This window comes from Sturnira hondurensis, unplaced genomic scaffold (assembly GCF_014824575.4).
Source record: "Sturnira hondurensis isolate 20B ecotype Veracruz unplaced genomic scaffold, ASM1482457v3 Scaffold0001918, whole genome shotgun sequence".
Lineage (NCBI taxonomy): Eukaryota > Metazoa > Chordata > Mammalia > Chiroptera > Phyllostomidae > Sturnira > Sturnira hondurensis.
The window spans coordinates 161,886-189,350 of record NW_028074549.1 but is presented as its reverse complement, the minus strand read 5'-3'; positions in this window follow the sequence as shown (position 1 = coordinate 189,350).

The window sequence follows — 27,465 nt, the reverse complement described above, 5'->3', positions numbered from 1 at the left end:
ATTTGGTCCATTTCATCTAGGGTGTCATTTAATGCTGCAATATCTTTGTTGATATTTTGTTTGGAAGATTTGTCCACTTTAGACAGTAAAAGCACACTTCTTAGAATCCATAAATCCAGGAGCTGGTTCTTTAAAATATAAACAAAACCAACATGTCTGTAATAAGACACACCAACAATAGAGAGAGTACCCAAATAAACACAATTAGAAGTGAAAGAGGAGACATTACAGCTGATAACACAGAAATACAAAGGACTGGAAAAAATTACTACAAAGAAGATTATACCAGGAAATTTGAAAACCTTAGTGAAATGGACAAGTTTCCAGAAAATATAATCTTCCAAAACTCAAGGTAGAAGCAGAAAGCCTGAAAAGACCAATAACAGCTGACAAAATAGAAGCATTAATCAGAAAATTCCCAATAAAAAAAAACAACCCTGGATTGGATGGTTTCACAGGAAGATTCTACAAAGCATTTAAGAAAGAGCTAACCTCCATTCTTCACAGACTGTTCAAAAAATTCAAAAGAAAATCAAAAAAAATAGAAGATTCCCAAAGTTTTTTATGAAGTCAGCATCATCCTAATCCAAAAACTAGATAAAGACACAACAAAGAAAGAAAATTTCCGGCCAATACTGCTGATGAACATAGACACTAAATTTCTACACAAAATACTGGCAAACTGCATCCTGCAATACATTAAAGAGATCATACACCAGACCAACTGGGATTTATCCCAGGGATGCAAGGATAGTACAATAATTCACAAAACAATAAGTGTAAATGTAATTACATAAACAAAAGCAAAGACAAAAATCATATAATCATATCAATAGATGCAGAAAAATCATTTCATAAGGCACAACATCCATTTATGATAGAAACACTCAGCAAAGTGGGAAGAGAAAAAAATCCTCAATATAATAAAGGCCATATATGAGAGACATACAGCCAACATCATACTCAACGGGCAAAAACTAAAATCTTTCTCACTAAGATCAGGAAGAAGAGAAGGTTGTCCACTTTCACCACTTCTTTTCAACATAGTATTGGAAGTCCTAGCCTCACCAATCACACAAGAAAAGGAAATGAAAGGCATACAAATTATAAAAAAGGAAACAAAACTGTCCTTGTTTGCAGATGACGTGATAGTATACATAGAAAATCCTATATACCCCACCAAAAAACTGTTCAATCTAATAAATGAATTTGCCAAAATAATGGGATACAAACTCAATATTCAGAAATCAAAGCCATTTTTGTATAACAACAATGAAATCTCAGAAACTGAAATCAGGAAAAAATCCCACTTAATATAGCAACAGGAAAAATAAAATACCTAGGAATAAACCTAACCAAGGAGGTAAAAGACCTGTACTCAGAAAACTACACAACACTGAGGAAAGAAGTCAAGGAAGACATAAACATTGGAAACATATCCCGTGTTCATGGATTGGAAGAATTAACATCATCAAAATGTCCATACCACCCAAAGCAATTTACAGATTCAATGCAATACCTATTAAAGTACCAGTACCATGTTTCAGAGACATAGAACAAACACTTCAAAAATTATATGAAACCATAAATGATGCCAAATAGTAGCTGCAATTTGGAGAAAGAAGAACAAAGTAGGAGGGATCACAATGCCTGATATCAAACTGTATCGCAGGGCCAGTGTAATCAAAACAGCCTGGTACTTTCATAAAAAGAGTCACATAGACCAATGGAACAGAACAAATAGCCCAGAAATAAACCCAAGGCTCTACAGTCAAATAATATACAACAAAGGGGACAGGACCATAAAATGGAGTTAAAATACCTCTTCAACAAAAGGTGTTGGGAAAGCAGGACAGCTACATGCAAAAAATAAAACTTGACCACCAACTTACACTATACACAAAAATAAATTCAAGGTGCAGAAAAGATTTAATTATAAGTCGTGACAGCATTAAAGTCTTAGAGGAGAGCATAGGCAGGAAAATCTCAGATATTTCACGCAGTAACATTTTTACTTATATGTCCCCTTGAGCAAGGGACATAAAGAAAAGAATAAACAAGTGGGACCTCATCAAAATAAAAAGCTTTTGTATGGCTAAAGAAAACAGAAGATAAAAAGAGAACCAACTGCATTTAAAAAACATACTTGCTAATGATACTTCAGACAAGGGTTTGAGCTCCAAAGTATACAGAGAACTCACATGACTCCACTCTAAGAAGACAAGCAACCCAATTTTTAAAAGGGCTAAAGACTAGAACAGACAATTCTCCAAGGAGGACATACAGAGAATCCAGAGACACATGAAAAGACACTCAGTATTTCTAGTCATCAGAGAGATGCAAATTAAAACCAAAAGGAGATACCACTTCACAACACTCAGAATGGCCATCATAAACAAAGCAACAAACAACAAGTCTTGGAGAGGTTGTGAGCAAATGGGAACTCTAGTTCATTGTTGGTGGGATTGCAGACTGACGGAACCACTATAAAAAATAGTATGGAATTTTCTAAAAAAAAATTAAAACAGGAACCACCTTTGTACAAGGCAATTCCACTGCTAGGATTATATACAAGAACCCTGAAACACCAAGTGAAAAAAACCTAGGCACCCCTATGTTCATAGGAGAACAATTTACAATGGCCAAGTGCTGGAAGCAATCTAACTGCCTGTCAGTAAATGAATGGATCAAAAAAACTGTGGTGTATTTACACAATGAAATTTCATGCAGCAGAAAGAAAAAAGGAGCTCCCACACTTTGTGACAGCATGGATAGACCTGTAGAACATTATGCTAAATGAAATAAGCCAGGCAGTGAAATACAAGTACCATAAAATCTCACCATTAACAGTAATCTAATCAACAAAATAACAAGCAAGCAAAGTATAGCCAAAGACATTGAAATTGAGAACAGGCTGACAGTGACCAGAAGGGAGATGGAAGGGGATAGTGGGAAACAGGGTAAGGGTTTACAATTGTAAAGGGCACATGAGCAATAACAAGGGAGGGTGGAAACAGGAAAGAGAGGTGGGAAGGGCTGGGGTAGTGGGGAATGGTGGGAGGAAAAGGCAGAAAACTGTACTTCAACAACAATAAAAAAGTTTTTAAAAAATAGAAAAAATTTCCATTTGCTACAGCAATAAGAAAAATAATATACCCAGGAATAAACCTAACCAAGGATGCAGAACTCTTATGCTTACAAAAATATATATGACACTGAAGAAAGAAATTAAGGAAGACAAAAATGGAAGTGTGTAACATTTTCATGGACTGGAGGAATTAACATTATCAAAATTTCCATAATGCCTAAAGCAATTTATAGATTCAACACACTCCCTACCAAAGTACCAATGACATATTTCACAGATGTAGAGCAAACATTGCAAAAACTTACACAGAACCATCAATGACTCCAAATAGCTTCAGCAAATTTGAGAAAAAAGAACAAAGTAGGAGATGTCACAATACCTGATATCAAACTATATTTGCAAACTATATTGCAAACTGTAATCAAGACAGTCTTATACTGGCATAAGAACATGAACTTAGATCAATGAAACAGACTAAAGAACCCAGAAATAAACCCAGCCTCTTTGGTCAATTGAAAGATGAAAGAAATATAAAATAGAGAAAAATAGCCTTTCTAACAAATGCTGTTGGGAAATCTGGAAAGCAACATGCATAAAAATGAAACTCAAACACCAACTTATATCATACATAAAAATAATCTCAAGATGCATAAAAGATTCAAATAAATCACAACAACATTAAAGTCTGAGAGGACACCATAGGCAGGAAAATCTCAGATATTCAACACAGTAATGCTTTCACTGATATGTCTCCTAGAGCAAGGACATAAAGAAAAGAATGAACATATGGAATTTCATCAAAATAAGAAGCTTTTTCATGGCTAAAGAAAACATCAGTAAAATGAAAAGGGAACCAACCACATGGAAAACATATTTGGCAATGATATCTTGACCTATATAAAGAACTTACATGGGGATTCAGGGAAGATGGTGGCAGAGTATGACAAAGGATTTCGCTTCCCTCCACATGCTGGAGAAAAACCGGGCTGATCTGCAGAGGAGCGCAGCGGATACCCAACAGGGACCCAACATATAGGAAGGTAGGACTCCAGAAAGTGAAGCGGACACTAAATGACCAGAGGCTGAGGAGAGGAGACGACTGCAGATCATCAAGGTACAAGGGAACAGTGCAGAGGCTGCAGGCCCTCCTCCAGGCCATGCCAGGGCCCTGGCTGGGTCGCCCTGGGCTCTGAGAGGCAAGGGTGGGCAACAACAACCCTGGGAGAAAACTAGTAACCAGCACCTTCCCTAACCATCAGGGCACAGATTGGAAAACACCAGGATAGATCTGTTTGCCTGTAGTGGCAGAGAGAGGAATGGGCATTGGGAAACAACCAGAGAACTCTGATAACCTGTGGAGTCAGGCTGTGGTTGCTGGCTAGGGGAACTGAGTCGCCCCTGCATTCCCGGTAGCATGAGCCAGCGCTCCCACAGTCTCAGGAAGCTGCAGACTACTGGCAGGGCCCCTGGAAGAGCACCAGTTGCCAGCTCCATCCATACCCAATCAGGCACAGACTGAGAAACACCGGGAGTCAGGCTGTTGTTGCCAGCTTCGGGAACTGAGAGCTCCGGACTGGGAGCTGTGGGGTACTGGCAGAGCCCCTGGTAGAGTGCCAGTCGCCAGCTCCCTCCCTACCCAGCCAGCGCAGACTGAGAAGCACCAGGAGTCAGGCTGTGGCTGCCGGCTTAGAAGAATTGTGAGTTGCCCTGTGTGATCAGCCACAGCACTGGAAAAGGTCAAAGCCCAAGACTGCGAGACCAGGAAAAACCTGCAAGGAGCACATGCCCTCATGCCAGGTCATGGCTAGGAAGCCTGGGGAAAAACCTGCTCTCAGTGGGGCCAGGGAGAGCGGCGCCACTCTGGATCTTGAGAGGGCACTGGTGAGACCAGCTAAGTTCAACAAGACGAGAGAAAGGACACAGTAATAGCCCCTCAGGCTGCTGCAGCCGGTGAGACCAGAAGAAAAGGTTTGATTAGCTGGAAACCAACAAGAGGAGTAGGTGGAAAGGGAGAACACCAAGATACCTGCAGGAGACTGCACCACAGAATTTTAAAGGCATCCTACCACAGAAGTTCACAACATAAACCCAGGAACCCACAACAGATCACTTTAAGAAGCTGAGGCCACAAGAAGAGTATCACAAACAATGGGAAGACAAAGAAACATTCCCCAAATGAATGGAAAGGAGGAAGTTTCAGAAAGAATGGTAGATGAAATAGAGGTGAGCACACTATCAGATATTGAATTCAAAGTACTGGTTATCAGAAAATTCAAAGAGCTTCCAACGAGCTACCAGAAACTACAGGGCAGCTACAATGAACTCTCTGCAAACTACATCAACATGAAAAATGAAATGGAAACCATCAGTAAAGGCTGAGAGGAAATGAAGACTACAATTTCTGAACCGAAGAACACAGTAGAAGGTATGAAGAATAGAATCGATATGGCGGAAGATCGCATAAGTGAGATAGAAGACAGGATAGAAAGAATCTCCCAGACAGACGAAATAATGGAAAAGAGAATCAGAAAAAATGAAGAAAATTTAAGAGAAATAAATGCAGGACAACATGAAACGTAATAATATCTGAATAATAGGAATACCAGAAGGAGAGGAAGAAGAAGAAGGGATAGAAAACCTACTTGAAAGAGCAATAACAGAAAATTTTCCTAAGTTGAGGAGACACAAAGTCACATGGATCCAGGAATCACAGAGAGTCCCAAGCAGGTGGAACTCAAAGAGGCCTACTGCAAGACACATCATCATTAAAATGGGAAACCTCCAAGACAAAGAGAAAATCCTAAAGGCAATAAGGGAGAAAAAAAAGTAACATACAAGGGGGTCCCAATAAGGTTGGCTACTAACTTCTCAATGGAAACATTCCAAGCAAGAAGAGAATGGCAAGAAATATTCCAAGTAATGAGAAACAGAGGCCTACAACCAAGGCTACTATACCCAGCAAGGCTCTCAATCAAGATAGAAGGCCAAACAAGGAACTTCCAAGACAAAAGAAGTCTAAAAGAATATGCCTCCACCAAACCAGCTCTACAAGAATAACTAAAAGGGCTTCTTTAAGGAAAGGAAGGAAGAGAGAGACGGAGAGGAAAACAGGTACACAAATGACAATGAGTAAGCACCTTTCAATAATAACCTTAAATATAAATGGATTAAATGCACCAATTAAAACACATCACATGAACAAGTATAAAAGACACATGGACAATAACTAAGGGTGGGGGGTGGAAAGGGGAGGGAGGCGGGGAGCGGGTGGGGGGCGGGCAGGGTTGGGATTATAAGACAGAAACCTGTACTTGAACAAGAATTAAATAAAAATTATATTTTAAAAAAAAGAACAGACACATAGATCAATGGAACAGAATAAAGAGCCTAGAAATAAAACAAACAAACAAAAAAAAACACATAGAATAGCTGAATGGATAAGAAAGCACGACCCACACATATGCTGCCTACAAGAGACCCACCTCAGGTCAAAAGATCACCACAGACTAAAAATGAAATGATGGAAACAAATTTTCCAAGCAAATGGACAAGAAAAAGAAGCCGGGGTAGCAATTCTCATACCAGACAAAATAGATTTCATAAAAAGGGCCATAAAGAGAGACCCAGAAGTTCAATTCATAATACTCAATGGAAGAATCCACCAAGAAGACATTAACATCATAAATATATATGCACCCAACATAGGAGCACCCAAATATCTAAAAAAAATCCTAGAGGAACTCAAGAAAGATATTGACAGCAACACAAATATAGTGGGGAATTTTAACACTCCACTGTCTAAAATGGACAAATCTTCCAAACAAAATATCAACAAAGATATTGCAGCATTAAATGACACCCTAGATGAAATGGACCTAATTGATATATATATAGAGAGAGCCCCCCCATCCCAAAGACGCTAAATACACATTCTTTTCAAACGCACATGGAACATTTTCAAAAATAGACCACATGATAGGACACAAAATGAGTCTCAAAAAATTCAGGAAAATAGAAATCATACCAAGCATTTTTTCTGATCACAAGAGACTGAAATTGGAAACTAACCCCAAAGGAAAAAAAACAAAACACCCAAAAGCATGGAGACTGAATGGTATACTATTAAACAACGAATGGGTCAAGATTGAAATTAGGAAAGAAATCAGAAAGCTTCTAGAAACAAATGAAAATGAACTCACAACAACCCAAAACTTATGGGACACAATGAAGGCAGTCCTGAGAGGGAAGTTCATAGCAATACAGGCTTACCTAAAGAAGATAGAAACATTTCAAACAAACAAACTAACCTGATGCCTGCAGGAACTCGAGGAACAACAACAAAGACAGCCCAGAGTAAGTAGAAGGAAGGAAATAACCAAGACCAGAGCAGAATTAAATGACATAGAAACTGAAAGCACAATTCTAAGCATCAATGAATCCAGGAGTTGGTTTTTTGAAAAGATAAACAAAAGAGAACACCCTTTACGTAGGCTCATCAAGAAAAGAAGAGAGAGGACCCAAATAAACACAATCAGAAATGAAAGAGGAGAGATTACAACTGATACCACAGAAATGGAAAGGATTGTAAGGAATTACTATGTGGAACAGTATGCCAAGAAATTTGAAAATTTAAGTGAAATGGACAAATTTCTAGAAAAATACAATCTTCCAAAACTCAATGAAAAAGAAACAGAAAACCTGAACAGGCCAATAACAGCAAATGAAATTGAAGCAGTAATAAAAAAACTCCCATCACACAAAAGCCCTGGACCAGATGGTTTCACAGGAGAATTCTACAAAGCTTTTAAGGAAGAACTAACCCTAATTCTTCACAGACTATTCCAAAAAATCCAAAAGGAGGGAAAACTCCCCAACTCTTTTTAGTATGCCAGCATCGCCCTAATTCCAAAGCCAGATAGAGACACAACAAAGAAAGAAAAATACAGGCCAATATCGCTGATGAACATAGACACTAAAATCCAGCATAAAATATTGGCAAATCGCATCCAACAATACATCAAAAAGATCATGCACCACGACCAAGGGGGATTCATCCTAGGGATGCAAGGATAGTTCAATATTCACAAATCAAAATATGTAATGCTCCACATAAATAAAAGCAAAGACAAAAACCACGTGATCATAATAATAGATGCGGAAAAAGCTTTTGATAAGGTTCAACACCCATTTATGATAAAGGTACTCAGAAAAATGGGAAGAGAGGGAGCATTCCTCAATATAATAAAGGCCATATATGAAAGACCTACAGCCAACATCATGCTCAATGGGCAAAAACTAAAAGCTTTTCCACTAAGATCAGGAACAAGACAAGATTGCCCACTTTCACCACTTCTATTCAATAGAGTATTAGAAGTTCTAGCCACAGCGTTCAGACCAGAAAAGGAAACAAAAGACATCCAAATCGGGAAGGAGGAAACAAAACTGGCACTGTTTGCAGATGACATGATAGCGTACATGGAAAATCCTATACCGTCTACCAAAAAACTACTGGAACTAATAAATGAATTTGGCAAAAGAGCGGGATATAAAGTCAATATCCAGAAATCAAAGGAATTTTTGTATACAACAGTGAAGGAGCAGAAGCAGAAATCAAGAAAAAAACCCATTTCATATAGCAAAAACAAAAATCAAATATCTGGGAATAAACCTAAACAAGGAGGTAAAAGACCTGTATGCAGAAAACTACACAACACTGAACAAAGAAATCAAGGAAGACACAAATAAAAGGAAACATATACCGTGTTCATGGATTGGAAGAATTAACGTCATCAAAATGTCCATACTATCCAAAGCAATTTACAGATTCAGTGCAATACCTATTAAAGTACCAATGGCATATTTCACAGACATAGAATGAACACTTCAAAAATTTATATGGAACCATAAAAGACCCCGAATAGCAGTTGCCATTTTGAGAAAGAAAAACAAAGTAGGAGGGATCACAATACCTGATATAAAACTGTATTACAAGGCCACTGTAATCAAAACAGCCTGGTACTCACATAGAAACAGGCATGTAGACCAATGGAATAGAACAGAGAGCCCAGAAATAAACCCAACTCTCTAGAGACAATTAATGTTCAACAAAGAGGGCAATAATATAAAATGGAGTAAAGACAGCCTTTTCAACAAATGGTGTTGGGAGAACTGGACAGCTACATGCAAAAAAATGAAACTTGATTACCAACTTACACCATACACAAAAATAAATTGAAGTTGGATAAAAGACTTAAATATAAGCCACGAAACCATTAAAGGAAGAAGAACATTGGCAGGAAAATCTCAGATATTCCAAGCAGCAATATTTTTACTGATACGTCCCCTAGAGCAAGGGACATAAAGGAAAGAATAAACAAATGGGATCTCATCAAAATTAAAAGCTTCTGCGTGGCTTAGGAAAACAGTATCAAGATTAAAAGAGAAGCAACTGTTTGGGAAAACATATTTGCCAATGATACTTCAGACAAATGTTTAATTTCGAAAATATACAAAGAACTCACTCGACTCCACTCAAAGAAGACGAGCAACCCAATTAAAAAATGGGCAAAGGACTTGAACAGACACTTCTCCAAGGAGGACATACAGAGGATCCAGAGACACATGAAAAGATGCTTGATATCACTAGCTATCAGAGAGATGCAAATTAAAACCACAATGAGATACCACTTAACACCAGTCAGAATGGCTATCATAAACAAAGAAGCAAACAACAAGTGCTGGAGAGGTTGTGGGGAAAGGGGGACTCTAGTTCACTCTTGGTGGGATTGCAGACTGGTACAAGCACTGTGGAAAATTGTATGGAATTTTCTCAGAAAACCAAAATTGGACTTGCCTTTTGACCCAGCAATTCTACTCCTGGGATTATATCCTAAGAACCCTGAAGCACCAATCCAAAAGAACCTATGCACCCCAATGTTCATAGCAGCACAATTCACAGTAGCCAAGTGTTGGAAGCAACCTAGATGCCCATCAGTAAATGACTGGATGAAAAAGCTATGGTACATTTACACAATGGAATTCTATGTTGCAGAAAGGAAGAAGGAACTACTAGGAACTGCAACATCATGGATGGAACTGGAAAGCATTATGCTGAGTGAAATAAGCCAGCGGTGAAAGACACATACCATATGATATCACTGTTAACAGGAATCTAAACAACAAAACAAAGAAGCAAGCAAAATATGACCAATGACACTCAAATACGGAACAGGCTGACAGGGTCCAGAGGGGAGAGGGGAGAGAATCATAGGGGAAAAGGAGATGGACTCACATGAACAAGTATAAAGGACACATGGACAATAACTAAGGGTGGGGGCGGAAATGGGAGGGAAGTGGGGAGCACTGGGCAGGGGGAAGGCAGGGCTGGTAATACAAGACAGAAAACTGTACTTGAACAAGAATTAAATTTTTAAAAAAAGAATTTATGATTCCACTCCAGAATGACAAACAACCCAATTAAAAAGTGCGCAGAGGACCTGAACAGTCACTTCTCTGAGAAGAACATACACCGGGCCCAGAGACTTATGATAGGATGCTTAGCATTACTAGCCATTACAGAGATGCCGATGAAAACCACAATGAGATACCACTTTACACCATCAGATACCTCCCATCAGAATGGGCAACATAAACCAGTCAACAAACAATTAATTGCTGGTAAGGTAGTGGAGAAAAGAGAACCCTAATACATTGTTGGTGGGAATGCAGACTGGTGCAGCCACTGTGGAAAACACTGTGGAATTTCCTCAAAAAGAATAAAAATAGAACTGCCTTTTGACCCAGCAATTTCATTGCTGGAAGTATACCCTAAGAATCCTGAAACACCAATGCAAAAGAACCTACAAACCCAATGTTCATAGCAGCACAATTTATAATAGCCAAATGTTGAAAACAGCTGATGTCCCCATCAAAAAAAATGAATAGATCAAAAACTGTGGTAAACTTACAAAATAGAATACTACACAGCAGAAAGAAAGAGCTTCTACCCTTCACAAGAGCATGAATGGAACTTGAGAACATTATGCTAAGTTAAATAAGCCAGATGATGAAAGACAAATACCATATGATCTCACCTGTAAGTGGAACTAAATCAACAAAACAAAGAAGCAAGCAAAAAGTAACCACCAAATTTGAAATAAAGAACAGACAATAACAAGATGGAAGGGGGGATGAAGATAACAGGGAAGAAGAGGAAATGTCATCAAGGAACATGTATAAAGGACCCATGGGAAAACATAATGGGGTAGAATTGAGGGTGAGAGTTGGGAGGTGAGCATTGGAGGTGTGTGGGAGAGGAGTAGGGGGAATATGAAGAAAGCTGTACTTGAACAACTATACATTTAAAAAATAAAGCTGCCATAAACATCAATATTCAGTTTTCTATGTCGACATAAGTTTGCAATTTCTTTGAGTGAACACTAAAAAGTATGACTGCTGGATTGTAGGATAAGAGTACGTTCTGTTTTGTAAGGAACTGTCAGACTGTTTTCTAAAGTGGTTGGCCAATTTCTAATTCACAGCAGCAATGATTGACAGTTTCTATGGCTCAACATCCAAATCAGTCAGTGTTTGGTGTTGCCATTGTTTTGGACATTGACCATCCTAACCAGTATGTAATTGTACTTGTTTTAATTTCCATTTCTCTGCTGACTTATGATGTGGAGCATCTTTTGTATTTTTTAATTTATTTATTTACTTCTTGTTCAAGTAAAGTTTTCTGCCTTTTACTCCCATCCCAGCTCACCCCTTAGTGCTCCCCGCCTCCCTCCCACTCCCCCCGCCCCGCCTTAGTTTTTGTCCAGGTGATCTTTATACTTCTTCCCGTGAATCCTTCCCCTTTTCCCCTGAAATTCTCTTGCCTCTTGCCTCTGGACCCTGTCAGCCTGTTCTCTATTTCAGTGTCTTTGGTTATATTTTGCTGGCTTGTTTCATTTGTTGTTTACCTTCCTGTTAATGGTGAGATCATATGGTATTTGTCTTTCACTGGCTGGCTTATTTCACTCAGCATAATGCTTTCTACTTCCATCCATGCTCTTGCAAAGGGTAGTAGCTCCTTCTTTCTTTCTGCTGCTCGGAATTCCATTGTGTAAATGTACCATAGGTTTTTGATCCATTCATTTACTGATGGGCATCTAGGTTGCTCCCAATTCTTGGCTATTGTAAACTTTGCTGCTCTGAACACTGGTGTGCATGGGTTCTTTTGGATTGGTGTTTCAGGATTTTTAGGATATAGCCCTAGCAGTGGAATGGCTGGGTTAAAAGGCATGTTCATTTTTAGTTTTCTTAGAAAATTCCATACAGTTTTCTAAAGTGCTTGTACCAGTCTGCAATCTCACCAACAGTGAACTAGGGTCCCTTTTCCCCACAATGTCTCCAGCACTTCTTGTTTGTTTCTTTGTTTATGATAGCCATTCTGACTGGTGTTAAGTGATATCTCATTGTGCATTTAATTTGCACCTCTCTGATAGCTAGCGATATTGAGCATCTTTTGATGTGTCTCTGGATCCTCTGTATGTCCTCCTTAGAGAAATGCCTGTTCAAGTCCTTTGCCCATTTTTAATAGGGTTGATTATCTTCTTTGAGTGGAGTTGAGTTAGTTCTTTGTATATTTTGGAGATTAGACCTTTGTCTGAGGTATCATCAGCAAATATGTTTTCCCATACATTTGGTTCTCTTTTCATCTTAATACTGTTTTCTTTAGCCATACAGCTTTTAATTTTGATGAGATCCCATTTGTTTATTCCTTCCTTTATGTCCCTTGCTCTAGGGGACGTATCAGTAAAAATATTGCTGCTTGGAATATCTGAGATTTCCCTGCCAATGTTCTTCTCTAGGGCTTTAATGGTTTCATGGCTTATATTCAAGTCTTTTATTCACCTTGAATACATTTGGGTGTATAGTGTAAGTCGGAGCTCGAGTTTCATTTTCTTGCATGTAGCTGTGCAGTTCTCTCAACACCATTTGTTGAAAAGGCTGTCTTTACTCCATTTTATGTTATTGCCCCCTTTGTCAAACATTAATTGACTCTAGAGTGTTGGGTTTATTTCTGGGCTCTCTGTTCTATTCCATTGGTCTATGTGCCTGTTTTTATGCCAGTACCAGACTGTTTTGATTACAGTGGCCTTGTAATACAGCTTGATATCAGGTATTGTGATCCCTCCTTCTCTGTTCTTCTTTATCAAAATTGCAGCTGCTATTCAGGGTCTTTTATGTTTTCATATAAATTTTTGAAGTGTTTGTTCTATGTCTGTGAAATATGCCATTGGTTTTTTTAATAAGTATTGTATTGAATCTGTAAATTGCTTGGGGTAGTATGAACATTTTGATGATGTTAATTCTTCCAATCCATGAACACGGTATATGTTTCCAGTTCTTTGTGTCTTCCTTGATTTCTTTCTTCAATGCTGTGTGGTTTTCTGCATACAGTTCTTTTACCTCCTTGGTTGGGTTTATTCCAAGATATTTTATTTTTGTTTTTGCTACATCGAATGAAATTTTTTTTGATTTCTGCTTCTGCTGTTTCATTTTTGGTATACAAAAATGCCTTTGATTTCTAGATACTGACTTTGTATCCCGCTGTTTTGCCAAATTCATTTATTAGTTCCAGTAGTTTTTTGGTAGACGGTATAGGATTTTCCATGTACACTATCATGTCATCTGTAAACAATGCGAGTTTTGTTTCCTTCTTTCCAATTTGGATGCCTTCTATTTCCTTTTCTTGTCTGATCGCTGTGGCTAGAACTTCTAATACTCTATTGAATAGAAGTGGTAAAAGTGGGCAACCTTGTCTTGCTCCTGATCTTAGTAGAGAAGATTTTAGTTTTTGCCCATTGAGCATGATGTTGGTTGTAGGTCTTTCATATATGGCCTTTCTTTTTTTTTTTTTTTTTTGGTTTTCTTTTTATTTATTTATTATTTATTTATTTATTTATTTATTTAACTTTTGTTCAAGTACAGTTTTCTTTCTTGTATTCCCAGCCCTGCACCACCCCAGTGCTCCCCACCCCCCTCCCATCTCCACTCCCCCTATTAGTTATTGTCCATGTGTCCTTCATCCTTATTCATGTGAGTCCATCCCCTTTTACTCTGTACTTCTCTCCCCTATACCCTCTGGACCCTGTCAGCACGATCTGTATTTCAGTGTCTTTGGTTACATTTTGCTTACTTGTTTGTTTTGTTGTTTACATTCCTGTTAAAGGTGGTATCATATGGTATTCGTCCTTCACTGCCTGGCTTATTTCGCTCAGCATAATGCTTTCCAGCTTCATCCATGATGTTGGAAAGAGTAGGAGGTCCTTCTTCCTTTCTGCAGCATAGAATTCCATTGCGTGAATGTACCATAGTTTTTTGATCCAGTCATCGACTGATGGGCATTTAGGTTGCTCCCAACTCTTGGCTATTGTAAATTGTGCTGCTATGAACATCGGGGTGCATAGGTTCTTTTGGATTGGTGTTTCAGGGTTCTTAGGATATACTCCTAGCAGTGGAATTTCTGGGTCAAAAGGCACGTCCATTTTCAGTTTTCTTAGAAAATTCCATACTGCTTTCCATAGTGGTTGTTCCAGTCTACAATCCCAGCAACAGTGAACTAGGGTCCCCTTTTCCCTTCAACCTCTCCAGCACTTGTTGTTTCTTTGTTTATGATAGCCATTCTGACTGGTGTTAAGTGATACCTCATTGTGCATTTAATTTGCATCTCTCTGATAGCTAGCGATATCGAGCATTTTTTTATGTGTCTCTGGATCCTCTGTATGTCCTCCTTGGAGAAATATCTGTTCAAGACCTCTGCCCATTTTTTAATCGGGTTGCTCATCTTCTTTGAGTGGAGTCGAGTGAATTCTTTGTATATTTTGGAGATTAAACCTTTGTCTGAAGTCTCACTGGCAAATATGTTTTCCCAAACAGTTGCTTCTCTTTTAATCTTGATACTGTTTTCCTAAGCCACGCAGAAGCTTTTAATTTTGATGAGATCCCATTTGTTTATTCTTTCCTTTATATCCCTTGCTCTAGGGGACGTATCAGTAAAAATATTGCTGCGAGGAATGTCTGAGATTTTCCTGCCAATGCTCTCCTGTAGGACGTTAATGGTTTCCCGGCTTATATTTAAGTCTTTTATCCACCTTGAATTTATTTTGGTGTATGTTGTAAGTTGGTGCTCAAGTTTCACTTTTTTCCATGTAGCTGTCCAGTTCTCCCAACACCATTTGTTGAAGAGGCTATCTTTACTCCATTTTACGTTACTGCCCCCTTTGTCGAATATTAATTGACTGTAGAGGTTTGGGTTTATTTCTGGGCTCTCTGTTCTATTCCATTGGTCTATGTGCCTGTTTTTATGCCATTAGCAGGCTGTTTTGATTACAGTGGCCTTGTAGTACACTTTGATATCAGGTTTTGTAATCCCTCCTACTTTGCTCTTCTTTCTCAAAATTGCAGCTTCTATTCAGGGTCTTTTGTAGTTCCATATAAATTTTTGAAGTGTTTGTTCTATGTCTGTGAAATATGCCATCGGCACTTTAATAGGTATTGCATTGAATCTGTAAATTGCTTTGGGTAGTATGGGCATTTTGATGATGTTACTTCTTCCAATACATGAACACAGTATATGTTTCCATTTATTTGTGTCTTCCTTGATTTCTTTCTTCAGTGTTGTGTAATTTTCTGCATACAGGTCTTTTACCTCCTTGTTTAGGTTTATTCCCAGATATTTGATTTTTGTTTTTGCTACATCGAATAGGATTTTTTTCTTGATTTCTGCTTCTGCTGTTTCATTGTTAGTATACAAAAATGCCTTTGATTTCTGGATATTGACTTTGTAACCCTCTGTTTTGCCAAATTCATTTATTAGTTCGAGTAGTTTTTTGGTAGAGTCTATAGGATTTTCGATGTAGACTATCGTGTCATCTGCAAACAATGACAGTTTTCTTTCCTCCTTTCCAATTTGGATGCCTTTTGTTTCCTTTTCTTGTCTGATTGCTGTGGCTAGAACTTCCAATACTATATTGAATAGAAGTGGTGAAAGTGGACAACCTTGTCTTGTTCCCGACCTTAGTGGAAAAGCTTTTAGTTTTTGGCCATTCAGTATGATGTTGGCTGTAGGTTTTTCATATATGGCATTTATTATATTGAGGAATGCTCCCTCTAGTCCCACTTTGCTGAGTACCTTTATCATAAATGGGTGTTGAACCTTATCAAAAGCTTTTTCTGCATCTATTTATATTATCACGTGTTTTTTTGTCTTTGCTTTTGTTATTTGATGTATTACATTTACTGATTTACGAATATTGAACCATCCTTGCATCCCTGGGATGAATCCAACTTGGTCAGGCTGTATGATCTTTTTGACTTATTGTTGGATGCGGTTTGCCAATATTTTATTGAGGATTTTAGCGTCTATGTTCATCAGCGATATTGGCCTGAAGTTTTCTTTCTTTGTTGTGTCTCTGTCTGGTTTTGGAATTAGGATGATACTGGCTTCATAAAAAGAATTGGGGTGTTTTCCCTCCTTTTGGATTTTTTGAAATAGTCTGAAGAATCGGGGTTAGTTCTTCCTTAAAAGCTTTGAAGAATTCTCCTGTGAAACCATCTGGTCCAGGGCTTTTGTGTGATGGGAGTTTTTTTATTACTGCTTCAATTTCATCTGCTGTTATTGACCTGTTCAGGTTTTCTCCTTCTTTTTCAGTGAGTTTTGGAAGATTATATTTTTCTAGAAATTTGTCCATTTCATCTAGGTTTTCAAATTTCTTGGCATACAGCTCTGCATAGTAATTCCTTACAATCTCTTCTATTTCTGTGGTATCAGTTGTAATCTCTCCTCTTTCATTTCTGATTGTGTTTATTTGGGTCCTCTCTGTTCTTTTCTTGATGAGCCTATTTAAAGGTTAATCTATTTTGTTTATCTTTTCAAAAAAACAACTCCTGGATTCATTGATCTTTAGAATTGTGCTTTTAGTCTCTGTGTCATTTAATTCTGCTCTGATCTTGGTTATTTCCTTCCTTCTACTTGCTCTGGGCTGTCTCGGTTGTTGTTCCTCAAGTTCTTGGAGGCGTCGGGTTAGGTTGTTTGTTTGAAATGTTTCTATTTTCTTTAGGTAAGCCTGTATTGCTATGAACTTCCCTCTCAGGACTGTCTTGGCCATGTCCCATAAGTTTTGGGTTGTGGTGAGTTTATTTTCATTTGTTTCCAGAAACTTTTTTATGTCTTCCCTGATTTCTATCTTGACCCATTCGTTGTTTAATATCATACCATTCAGTCTCCATGATTTTGTGTGTTTTTGGTTTTTTCCTGTGGGGTTGGTTTCCAATTTCAGTCCCTTGTTATCAGAGAAAATGCTTGGTATGATTTCTGTTTTCCTGAATTTGTTGAGTCTCATTTTGTGTCCTATCATGTGATCTATCTTGGAAAATGTTCCATGTGCATTTGAAAAGAAAGTGTATTTAGCTTCTTTGGGATGGGGGGCTCTATATATATCAGTGAGGTCCATTTCATCTAGAGTGTCATTTAATGCTGCAATATCTTTGTTGATATTTTGTTTGGAAGATCTGTCCATTTTAGACAGTGGGATGTTAAAATCCCCCACTATATTTGTGTTGCTCTCAATATCATTTTTGAGGTCCTCTAGGATTTTCTTTATATATTTGAGTGCTCCTATGTTGGGTGCATATATATTTACGATGTTAATGTCTTCTTGGTGGATTCTCCCTTTGAGTATTATGAAGTGAACTTCTGGGTCTCTCTTTATGGCCCTGTTTTTGAAGTCTATTTTGTCTGATATGAGAATTGCTACCCCGGCTTCTTTTTCTTGTCCATTTGCTTGGAAAATTTGTTTCCATCCTTTCACCTTTAGTCTGTTATGGTCTTTTGACCTGAGGTGGGTCTCTTGTAGGCAGGATATGTGTGGGTCATGCTTTCTTATCCATTCAGCTATTCTGTGTCTTTTAATTGGTGCATTTAATCCATTTACATTTAAGGTTATTATTGAAATGTACTTATTCATTGCCATTTATATACCTGTGTTCCTCTATGTCTATCTCTCTTCCTTCCTTTCCTTAAAGCAGCCCTTTTAGTAATTCTTGTAGAGCTGGTTTTGTGGAGGCGTATTCTTTTAGACTTCTTTTGTCTTGGAAGCTCTTTATTTGGCCTTCTATCTTGATTGAGAGCCTTGCTGGGTACTGTAGCCTTCGTTGTAGGCCTCTGTTTCTCATTACTTGAAATATTTCTTGCAATTCTCTTCTTGCTTGGAATATTTCCATTGAGAAGTCAGTAGCCAGCCTTATTGGGACCCCCTTGTATGTCACTTCTTTTTTCTCCCTTGCTGCCTTTAGGATTCTCTCTTTGTCTTGGAAATTTGCCATTTTAATGATGATGTGTCTTGCAGTAGGCCTCTTTGTGTTCCACCTGCCGGGGACTCTCTGTGATTCCTGGATCCGTGCAACTTTATCTATCCTCAACTTAGGAAAATTTTCTGTTATTACTCTTTCAAGTAGGTTTTCTCTCCCTTGTTCCTCTTCCTCTCTTTTTGGAATTCCTATTATTTGGATATTATTACGTTTCATGTTGTCTTGCATTTCTCTTAAATTCTCTTCATTTTTTCTGATTCTCTTTTCCCTTACTTGTTCTGTCTGGGAGATTTTTTCTAACCTGTCTTCTATCTCACTTATGCGATCTTCCGCCATATCGATTCTATTCTTCATACCTTCTATTGTGTTCTTCAGTCCAGAAATTGTATTCTTCATTTCCTCTTGACCTTTACTAATGGTTTCTATTTCCTTTTTCATGTTGGTGTAGTTTGCAGAGAGTTCATTGTAGCTGCCCTGTAGTTTCTAGTAGCTCGTTGGAAGCTCTTTGAATTTTCTGATAACCAGTACTTTGAATTCAATATCTGATAGTGTGCTCACCTCTATTTCATCTACCATTCTTTCTGAAACTTCCTCCTTTCCATTCATTTGGGGAATGTTTCTTTGTCTTCCCATTGTTTGTGATACTCTTCTTGTTGTTCTCCGCTTCTTAAATTGATCTGTTCTGGGTCGCTGGGTTTATGGTGTGAACTTCTGTGGTAGGATACCTGTGAAAGTCACCGGTGCAGTCTTCTGCAGGTATCTTGGTGTTCTCTGCTTCCACCAACTCCTTTCTTTATTGTGGGTGTGTGATCAGTTTTGGGGTAGGCAAAATGGTTTATGATAGCAGAGGGTTATTTTATGTTATTTACAGACACAGTGGGCAGAGAAGAAATAGACAATCTCTTGGCTATATATAGATTTAACCGTGCTCTTCAACCCAGCTTACCACTTTTAGGAAAGGACGGGCATAAGTTAAGTGTCTTGTTAAGAAGGGGGGGCTTGTGAGTTGTATCTAGAAAGCAGTGTGGTTGTGGGTGGTCAGATCTGAGGTAAGGTGACAGTACAGGTTAGTAACAGGGTGTAGCGCGTCAGTAAATAGAGTAATAGAAGTGAGGCACCTGTAAGGTGGTCTAAGGTCCGAGAGATGTGTTATGAAGTATTACCGTTCTACAGAACAGCTCTTATTTACCCTAATATTAGAGGAACACTCAAGTGATAAATTCTATGTGACCTGTCTAAATGGGGGTTATAGAGCTTGGGTAGTATAGCAAAGGAAAGCACGTGAAGTATAGAAAATCAGCAAAACACTGTGTAGGAAGGAGTAGTTGGAACCTGTCAGGTAGTACAGTATACCCAGCCAGGATTAAAAAACCTGTACAGAAAGAGGTGGGATACAAAGATATTCTTGAAATGAAAAAAGGAGTAAGAATAATATAAAAATAATAATAATACACCTCAAAAGACAGCTACACAACGCACAAACAAACAATCTGACACACACACACACACACACACACGCAAAATTCAGGAGAAAAGGGGAATAAGCGGAAAATTTGGGAAGAACAGAAGGACTAAAACCGGACAAAAAGGAAAAGAAATGAGGGATAGAGTATTGAAAGATAGAGAAACAATACAGTTTACAATATATAAGATTAATTACAAAAGAGGTTGCGAGAGAAAAAGAAAAAATAAAAAAATAAAAAGTAAAAAATAAAAAAAGAAAGAAAACAAAGGGGGGAATGGAAAACACACACACACACACACACACACACAGTAGAGAAGGAGGCAAAAAGAAAAAAAAAAAAAGGAAGTACCCTTCCTTTGTTGGTTTCAAACTGTCCAAACCGTTTTTTCTGGTTGCTGCGTTTCTGAGGGCAGGTTTGCAGGTGCGCGCTAGCAGACTGCTGATTGGTCTGTGGTCATGCACAGCCCCCTGAGGCTGCCTGTTTCCCGCAGTATCCGCCACCGTCCTTTTCTGCGGGACCCAGGCTTTCCCAACAGAGACTTCTCCACAAAGCCTGTCTCTCAGCCCAGCCCAATCCCAAAAGACCAGCAATGACAGTGTCCCTCTTACATCCCTCAGGCTGGCGGGCGGGCGGGCTGGCGGGCTGGCGGGCCGGCGGGCCGGTGGGCGGCGGGCTGGGACCGCAGTGTCCGCAGCTGCCACCCTTTACGCCAACCCAAGCCCACGGGTCTCTGCCCGGCACTAATCTGCCTGCCTAGACAGGGAGGGGAGAGTTGGCTCTCTCCCGAGGAGTGCGTTGTTGGTTTCAAACTATCCAAACCAGTTTTTCTGGTTGCCTTGTCTCTGAGGGCATGTTTGCAGGCACGCTAGCAGGCTGCTGATTGGTCTGTGGTCACGCACAGCCCCGAGAGGTTTCAAACTATCCAAACCGGTTTTTCTGGTTGCCACGTCTCTGAGGGCAGGTTTGCAGGTGCCTGCTAGCAGACTGCTGATTGGTCTGTGGTCACGCACAGCCCCGTGAGGCTGTCTGTGTCCCCTGGTATCCCGCACCATCCTTCTCCGCGGGACCCAGGCTTTCCCAATAGAGACTTCTCCACAAAGCCTGTCTCTCAGCCCAGCCCAATCCCAAAAGACCAGCAATGACAGTGTCCTTCTTAAATCCCTCGGGCTGGCGGCCTGGCGGGCTGGCGACCGCAGTGTCCGCAATTGCCACCCTCTACGTTAACCCAAGCCCGAGGGTCTCTGTCCGGCACCAATCTGCCCACCTAGACGGGGAGGGGAGAGTCAGTTCTCTCCGGAGGAGTGCGCTGCCGGTCCACCAGACACTGGCCCTCCAGCATTCACCCCGTCACTGGCGCCCCAGCCCTGGATTCAGACGGGGCTCCTGTTTCCCCCTGATGGTGCCAGCCCCCTTTGCGCGCCAATTCTCGTTGGTACTCACACTCCACCAGAATTCGCCTGCCCTGGGAGCCCCCGGGCCCGGGCGCGCAGCTGCTTTTGTCTTCACTGGCCTTCTGGATTCCTTGCGGACCTGCCACTGTTTGGGTCCTCCGTTAAACTCTCAGGTCTCCTATTTTCATAAATGTTGGGAAACTATTGGTTGATTATGCTATTCTTCGGTAGATCTTCCCGGATTTTCCACCAGATGCATGAGAGCTGGGTTCCCTAGGTGCTACTCTGTCGCCATCTTAACCCTCCTCCTCCTGGCCTTTCTTATATTGAGGAATATTCCCTCTCTTCCCATTTTTCCGAGTACCTTTATCATAAATGGGTGTTGTACCTTATCAAAAGCTTTTTCTGTGTCTATTGATATGATCATGTGATTTTTGTCTTTGCTTTTGTTTATGTGATGTATTACATTTACTGGTTTACGAATATTGAACCATCCTTGCATCCATGGGATGAATCCCACTTGATCATGGTGTTTGATCTTTTTGATGTATTGTTGGATGCGATTTGCCAATATTTTATTGAGGATTTTAGCGTCTATGCTCATCAGCGATATTGGCCTGAAGTTTTCTTTCTTTGTTGTGTCTCTATCTGGCTTTCGATTTAGGATGATGCTGACTTCATAAAAAGAGTTGGGGTGTTTTCCCTCCTTTTGGATTTTTTGGAATAGTCTGTGAAGAATTGGGGTTAACTCTTCCTTAAAAGCTTTGTAGAATTCTCCTGTGAAACCATCTGGTCCAGGGCTTTTGTGTGATGGGAGTTTTTTTATTACTGCTTCAATTTCATCTGCTGTTATTGGCCTGTTCCGGTTTTCTGCTTCTTTTTCATTGAGTTTTGGAAGATTATATTTTTCTAGAAATTTGTCCATTTCATCTAGGTTTTCAAATTTCTTGGCATACAGCTCTGCATAGTAATTCCTTACAATCCCTTCTATTTCTGTGGTATCAGTTGTAATCTCTCCTCTTTCATTTCTCATTATGTTTATTTGTGTCCTCTTCTTTTCTTGATGAGCGTACTTAATGGCTGGTTGCCTTTTTTTATCTTTTCAAAACACCAGTTCCTGGATTCATTGATCCTTAGAATTGTGGTGTTAGTGTCTATGTCATTTAACTCTGCTCTGATCTTGGTTACTTCCTTCTTTCTACTTGCTCTGGACTGTCTTTGTTGTTGTTCCTCAAGTTGTTGTAGGCACAGGGTTAGGTGGTTTGTTTGAAATGTTCCTACCTTTTTAGAAAGGCCTGTATTGCTATGAACTTCTCTCTCAGAACTACCTTCACTGTGTCCCATAAGTTTTGGGTTGTTGTGAGTTCATTTTCATTTGTTTCCAGAAACCTTTTGATTTCTTCCCTAATTTTATTCTTGACCCATTTGTTGTTCAATAGCATCCTATTCAATCTCCATGATTTTGAGTGCTCTGGGTTTTTTCCTTTGGGGTTGATTTCCAGTTTCCGTCCCTTGTGGTCGGAGAAAATGCTTGGTATAATTTCAATTTTCTTTAATTTGTTGAGGCTCGTTTTGTGTCCTATCACATTGTCTATCTTTGAAAGTGTTTCATGTGCATTTGAAAAAAATGTATATTTAGCTTCCTTGGGATAAAGCACTCTATAGTTATCAGTTAAGTCCATTTCATCTAAGTCAATGTTTAATGCCACAATATCTTTGTTGATATTTTGTTTGGAAGATCTGTTTATTTTTGTCTTTTCAGTGTTAAATTTTCTTCTATAATTGTGTTTCTGTCAATATCTTTCTTGAAGTCATCTAAGATTTTCTTTATATATTTCAGTGTTCCTATGTTGTGTGCATATATATTTACTATGTTAATGTCTTCTTGATTTTTAACATCTTCCTGGTGTCTTCTTGATGTTTATACTCCTTGAGTATTCTGAAGTGGTCTTCTGGGTCTCTCTTTATGGCCCTCTTTTTGAAGTCTATTTTGTCTGATATGAGTATTGCTACCCCAGCTTTATTTTTCTTGTTCGTTTGCTTGGAAAATTTGTTTCCAGCCCTTCACTTTTACACTGTGTTGGTCTTTTGACCTGAGGTGTGTCTCTTGTAGGCAGCATATGTGTGAGTCATGTTTTCTCATCCATTCAGCTATTCTATGTCTTTTAATTGAACCATTTTATCCACTTACATTTAAGGTTATTATTTGTATGTACTTTTTCATTGACATTTTTGTACCTGTGTTCCTCTATGTCTCTCTCTTTTCTTTCCTTTCCTTAGAGCAGTCCTTCTAGCATCTCTTGCAGAGCTGGTTTGGCTGAGGCATATTCTTTTATACTTCTTTTGTCTTGGAAGCTGTTTATTTGGCCTTCTATCTTGATTAAGAGCCTTGCTGGGTAAAACATCCTTGGTTGCAGGCCTGTGGTTCTAATTACTTGGAATATATTTTGCCATTCTCTTCTTGCTTGGAGCATTTCCATTGAGAAGTCAGTAGCTCACCTTATTGAGGCTCTGTTGTATGTTACTTCCCTTTTTCTCCCTTGCTGCCTTTCAGATTCTCTCTTTGTCTTGGAATTTTGCTATTTTAATGTTGATGTATCTTGAGGTAGGCATCTTTGGGTTCCTCTCGATTGGAACTCTCTGTGTTTCCTGGATTTGTGTGACTTTTTCTCTCATCAGGTTAGGGATGATTTACCTCATTACTTTTTCAAATAGATTTTCTATCCCTTGTTTCTCTTCTCCCTTTTATTTAGATAATTATTATGTTTCATATTGTCTTGCATTTCACTTAATCCCTCTTCATTCTTTCTGAGACTGTTTTCTTTTTCTTGCTCTTTCTGGGAGTTTGTTTTTTTTTTTTTACTTAGTCCTCCAACTCACTGATCTGACCTCCTGCTTTATCGATCCTGCTCTTGATTCCTTCTATTGTCTTCTTCAGTTCAGAAATTGTATTCTTCATTTCCTCTTGGCCTTTGCTGATCATTTCTATTTCCTTTTTCATGTTCATATACATTACAGTGAGTTCATTGTAGCTACCCTGTAGTTTCTGGTAGCTAATTGTGAGCTCTTTGAACTTCCTGATGACCAGTGCTTTGAGTTCAATATCTGATATTTGACTTGCCTCTATTTCATGTAACATTCTTGTTGAGGCCTCCTCCTTTTCTTTCATTTGGGGATTGTTTCTTTGTCTTCCCATTGTTTGTGATACTCTTCTTGTTAGCCTCAGTTTCTTAAATTGATCTGTTCTGACTCCCTGGGTTTATGGTGTGAACCTATGTGGTAGAATACCTGTGAAATTCAGTGCTGCTGTCTACTTCAGGTATCTTGATGTTCTCCACTTCCACCTACTCCTTTTTGCATGTGTATGGTCAGTTGGAGGGTGAGGCCAAATGGTTTATGACAGTAGAAGTGTATTTTATGATACTTACAGTCACAGCTGGTAGAGAAGAGATAGAAGGTTTTTAGGCTATATATTATTGTAGCTGTAATCTTTAACCCAACTTGCCATTTCTAAAAAAGGATGGAGAAAAGATAAGTCACTTGTTGGGGAAGGAAGGTTTGTGGTTTGGATCTAGAAAGCAGTGAGTTTGAGAGCGGTCAGATTTTGAGGTAAGGTGAGAGTAAAGAATAGTAAATAGGTGTAATGTGTGAGCAAGTAGAGTTAGTTACTCCAGTAGTAGAATTCAGGAAACTGTGAAGTGTGGACTAAGATCTGGGAGATGTGTTGTGAAGTATTTAAAGTTGTATAGAACAGCTCTTATTTACAATAATATTAGAGCAACAATCATAGAGAAGACTATGTGATCTGGATAATATGAATAGGGAGTATAGAACTTTGGGTATGTGATAAAGGAAAACAAGTGGCATGAAGTATAGAAAATTAGCAATATACTGTGGAGGAGAGAACAGGGGAAACCTGTCAAATGATACAATATAACCGGCTTAGGCTAAGAAGCCTATACAAAAAAGAGGAGGAATATAAAGATACTACTAAAATATAAAAGTGAGAATAATGAAAATAATAATAATAATGCAAATACGCAACTTGTGGCTTCGCTGCTTTAGCAAAGTAAAATTTGTGTCTGTGTCTCTACTTTTGGGATGCCACTTCTTTGGGTCCAAGTATGGTCTTTAGTTGTTTGTGTCCCTTGTGGGTAAAAGAAAACAAAGAAACAAACAATAAAAAAGGCAGGAGAAGGGATGAAAAGTGATAAGTTTGGAAAGAAAGGAAGAAGGAATAAAATAGAAAAAAGAAAGGAGAGGAAAAAGGTCTTGAAAGATAAAACAATAATAAAGTTAAAATGATACAAGGTTACTAAAAAAATAAAAATTACTAAAAAAAAAGACACCAAAAAAACACCTCTTGTTGGTTTCAAACTGGCCAAACTGGTTTTTCTGGCTGCAGCAGGCTGAGGGGCCATTGGTGTGGTCTTTCTGTGAGTGCTCTCCCAGGAGCTAACTCGGGTCCTCTCCCCAGTGCCCCACAAAGGCTATCCAGGTTCTTTTCAGAGCACTTTCCCATGAGGTCCTCTCTGTGGGCTGGGGTGCATGCACACAAGCCAGCCAGGCTGCCTGGAGGATCTTGCACAGTTCTTCCAAGTTCTGTGGGGGAACTCATGGACTTCCGCTCATCCTCTGGATCGCTGCCATTCTGGGTGGGGAGCAGGCCAAAGCTGCTGTTACAGGAGAATCCTTCAGTTTATTTTCCAAAAAAATTTTCTCCAGAAAGCCTGCCTCTCAGCCCAGCCTAGTCCCCCAGCCAGACCAGTGACTATCAGAGCCAGAGCCCAAGAATGCGCCTCTCAATTCTCCCAGGCTGGTGACCACAGAGTCGGCAGTTGAACACGGCCCTTTGTCCTTGTTACCCTCTCTGCAAACTCAGGCAGACAGGTCTCTGCCCAGTGTTGCCCAGCCTTGCTTAGACGGGGAGGGGGAGGAGCTGATGAGCCAGCTCTCTCACAAGGACCCTGCAGCAGGCCCAAGGCTCCCAAAAAGTCTGCCGTAGACCCGCTGGATGCCAGGGCTCCTGAAAAGTCTGGCAGATGCCCCTGTCGCTGGTCACCAACTGAGGCCTCTAGGCGCTGGCCAAGGCCGCTGGGTGCTGACTGCTGCCACCACCGCTCTTGTCTGTGCTCCGGTTCCCAAGACCCCACCTATCTGCAGCTGTCTCCTTACTGTCTGGTCCTTCAGTGTCCCTCACAATCTCTGGCCTCTTAGTTTCATGCTGGGGAACTGTTGGCTGTTTTTGCTGTTCCTCTGGAAATATACCAAGATTTTCTACCATGTGTACGGGAAATGGAATCCATTCCATCCTACTCTGTCCCCATCTTCCTCCCAGATTCGATATGGAGCATCTTTTTATATGCTTATTTGCATTCTGTATATCTTTGGTAAGGTGTCTGTTAAGGTCTTTGGCCCATTTTTAAACCTGGTTTGTTGTCTTATTGTTGAACTTTAAGATTTCTTTGTAAGCAATAAACAACAAATGTTGGAGAGGGTGTGGGGAAAAGGGGTCTTTGGTACACTGTTGGGCGGATTGCAGACTGGTACAACCATTATGGAAAACAGTATGGAATTTTCTCAGAAAACTAAAATTGGACTTGCCTTTTGACCCAGCAATTCCACTGCTAGGATTGTATCCTAAGAACCCTAAAACACTAATCCCAAAGAACATATGCACCCCAATGTTCATGGTAGCACAATTTACAATAGCCAAGAGTTGGAAGCAACCTAGGTGCCTGTCAGTAAATGAATGGATAAAAAAACTATGGTACATATACACAATGGAATTTTATGCTGCAGAAAGAAAGAAGGAGCTCCTACCTTTTGCAACATCATGGATGGAACTGGAAAACATTATGCTGAGTGAAATAAGCCAGGTGTTGAAGGACAAATACCATATGATTTCACCTTTAACAGGAAGCTAAACAACAAAACAAACAAGCAAGCAAAATATAACCAAAGACACTGAAATAGAGAACAGGCTGACAGTGACCAGAGGGGAGAGGGGAGGGAATTTCAGGGGAAATAGGGGAGGGATTTAAAGGAACATATATAAAGGATACATGGACAACAACTGAGAAGGGTGGAAATGGTAGGGAGGGGGGAGCACAGGGGGTGGGATAAGATGGGAGTAATAGACAGAAAACTATACTTGAAAAAT